The following is a 3023-nucleotide window of genomic DNA, read 5'->3' as shown; positions in this document are numbered from 1 at the left end:
ATCATTTCGATGGGCTGCAGAAATCGTTTTCTAATCACAATCCATCCATGCAGCTGTCAGCTAATTATATTACTTACCAGCAACTACGCGTTGGCCATCTTCAGATGTCATCTTTTAATTAGAGTCCTATGCGAGGACAGGGCAGCCTCAGAGTCAGGCCGGGCGATGCGCTGCAAGGCTGTCTTTTGAAAGGAATTTTATTTTATTTTTTTATTTCTATTTTGCCGCCTTTTCGTTTCATAATTTGCTGAGCTGTGTGCGCTTTTTTCCTGTTATTTGTTATGCCCGACTGCAGGCACTTGTTGGGGCCCCCCTCCCTACCCGACTCTAGAAGTTCTTTCCATCTATTTCAGGCACTCAAAAGGCAAAACTAATTTCTGTTGCTGACAACCATTTAAATTCAATTTGTTTGCTTGCCGTGCAACAATGGAAAGCGCAATCCCCACAATCTCCGGCAGGCCGCTGAAATAGTGGGCGTGGGCAGCTGCACGGAGTCGTCGATTATCTCTCTCTGTATCTGTGTGTATGTGTGTGTGTGTGTGTGTGTGCGTGGCATGCCTGATTATCCAGCGTCTTATTTATGCTGGCTTGCCATTTTGGCCACCTTTTCTTCTTTATTTTTACATCTGCTCTTCTCTCTCTCTCTCTTCTCTTCAGCTTTTATTTTATTTCCTACCTATTTTCTGCTTCTTTCGGCAGCAGCAGCAGCAGCAGCAGCAGCTGTTGAGCGTCCTTTTTTTCCGCGTGTGTGGCAACATTATTAAAAACTACTTAAAAAAGGCTTATGGTTTGGTTGCCATGCGGCATGCGGCATGTGGCATGTGGCAAGAGGAATGCGGCCAACGCGTTCGCTCACTCGTATGTATTTTGGCAGCCAAAGAAGAACTAGAAAATGAAAAACAAACACATTTTCTTTATCGCTCTGATGCTGTTTAAAACATCAACAACAACAACAACAGCAACGAGTGGAAGAACAAAGGGTATTATTCGTTCAGCTCAAAACAGCTGGCGTCAATGTTTGAATGACAACATGAATGATTGAACGAATGACTGGCCGCCTAGCTGCTGCCACTGCTGCCACTGCTGCCCCTGCTGCCACTGCTGCCCCTGCTGCCATTTCTGCCCCTGCTGTTAGCCAGGGTCTGGCCATTTTGGGCTCTTTGGCCAAATTGCGATGTGGATGATGATGCTGTGCTGCTGCTGCTGCTGCCGCTGCTGCTGCTGTCGCTGCTCGAACGCAGATGGCCTTATTTATGCTTGCCGGTCGCAAAATGAGCCAAAAACTGCGGGTTGGCGGCCATATTTGCTTAAAGCAACAACAACAAAACCAACAACCGCTACAACAACTACTATAACTGCTACTACTACTACACTTACAGCAAATGCTTTCACTGTGTGTGTGTGTCTATGCTCTGAGCTGCCTGCCCTCTCCAATTGTTGCTCCCAAGTACACATGAAAAATATTTACACAATGTCCGTTTCATTTTTTTTTTTTGTGTTTGTTGTTGCTTGTTCAGCAAATCAAAAAGAGCATATCGGCTGTGTGGCAGGTTTGTATACTTGCTCGTTCAATTCTCTGAAGTTAGTGATTTGAGATCTTAGAATATATAATCATGTGTAAATTTGTTTAATAAAGTGATTGGATTGGATTGGTTTAATAATAAGGAAAAGAAATAACTCTATTTTATTTACAGCATAAATTATAATATAGTTTCTTGAAGCTAACATCTTAATATTTGATATGTTTGTATATTTGTATATACGTATCTGCCTATCTATGGAAATCAGAATCATCAAGACCGTCAACAGTTTTGGTCTCATTTTTTAGTTTTTAAACATTATTAAATATTGGAAAATATTTTAAAAATAATTTAATTAATTTTGTATTAGTTTAAACATCATACTAGCAACCTGCGCTTAAATTTTTTTATATCCCCAATAGTTTAGATTTTATAGACCAACAAACTTTTTTCGAGGTGCTGGTTGAAATAGGCTGTGAGCCACTGTAGCTAGCCCATGCAAAGCCAAACAGTTGATCAGTTATCAAAAGTTGAACGAGTTATATACAGTCGTTTATGCCCGACTGACATGCTCTTTCGACTTTTTTGTATATACACATATATATATATATATATATTTTTTTTTTTTTGTTTTTGTTTCAGCTGGCAAACAATTCGGCGCCATTAGGAGGCGGCGTTCGCACTGTGTTGAGCTGTGGAGCTGTGGAGTGCTTGGAGGCAGTGCTGGGAAAAAGATCGATCTAGCAAACGATATATCGATGTTTCATATCCATCGAAAATATCGATGTAGAAAACTTCGATACTTGATATATCGCCATCACTATACCATTAATTCCCCATCACTTGAATTAAAAGCGTGGGATAAGACTGTCAGGTAATTTGCAAATTATTTTAACAATATAATTCAAATACTAACGTAACCCACTTTTCATTTAGGATTTTGGTGTTGGTAGTGTTGTAGAGAAATGGATAAGTTTTTAAACAGCAAGGACAATGGCGAAGGTAAATATTATTTTACTGCTTATGTCAGCCACACACGTGGTCTGCAGCTTTTGCGTTTTAAAATAATGTAACAAACACGCATTTGTTTGTAGATTGCGACGCGGATAAGGAAAATGGAGAGGCTTGTCTCAAGCCGCAGCAAGTAGATATGCTGCTCTTCATAAACAAAAATGATTGGACGAAGTAAATGATCTTATTAAATAATATAATCTTTGTTACATAGTTTAGTTTAGTTTATATGAAACGTTTTTTAATTTTAATAAGAAATTCATCTTTTGTTTTTTATATGAAAACTTTTTTTTTAATTTTGGGAGCTAAAATATGTTTATGAAAATATCGATACATCGATCTGAGACCCATACATAATATCGAAATATCGATCTACGTAAAGATCGATCTTTTCCCAGCACTACTTGGAGGGCCAAACAAAAAGGGACAAATTGCGGGGCGCATTTCAAAGTTTAACACGTTTTGGTAATTTCATCAAGGACATGTGCATAA

At 39.1% G+C, this 3023-nt stretch overlaps 1 long non-coding RNA gene across 1 annotated transcript; it reads left to right on the top strand.

The window, feature by feature from the left end:
* The first annotated feature begins 2289 nt into the window (after window positions 1-2289).
* Window positions 2290-2740, top strand: LOC116804350. Its single transcript, XR_004364332.2, has 3 exons — window positions 2290-2394; window positions 2457-2522; window positions 2615-2740. It is a non-coding gene; the product is annotated as an uncharacterized LOC116804350 (long non-coding RNA).
* The last annotated feature ends 283 nt before the right edge of the window (window positions 2741-3023 follow it).

Source organism: Drosophila mojavensis, unplaced genomic scaffold (assembly GCF_018153725.1).
Source record: "Drosophila mojavensis isolate 15081-1352.22 unplaced genomic scaffold, ASM1815372v1 contig_74, whole genome shotgun sequence".
Taxonomy (NCBI): domain Eukaryota; kingdom Metazoa; phylum Arthropoda; class Insecta; order Diptera; family Drosophilidae; genus Drosophila; species Drosophila mojavensis.
Note: the sequence above shows the minus strand (reverse complement) of the source record. Positions and strands in the feature narration are given on the sequence as shown.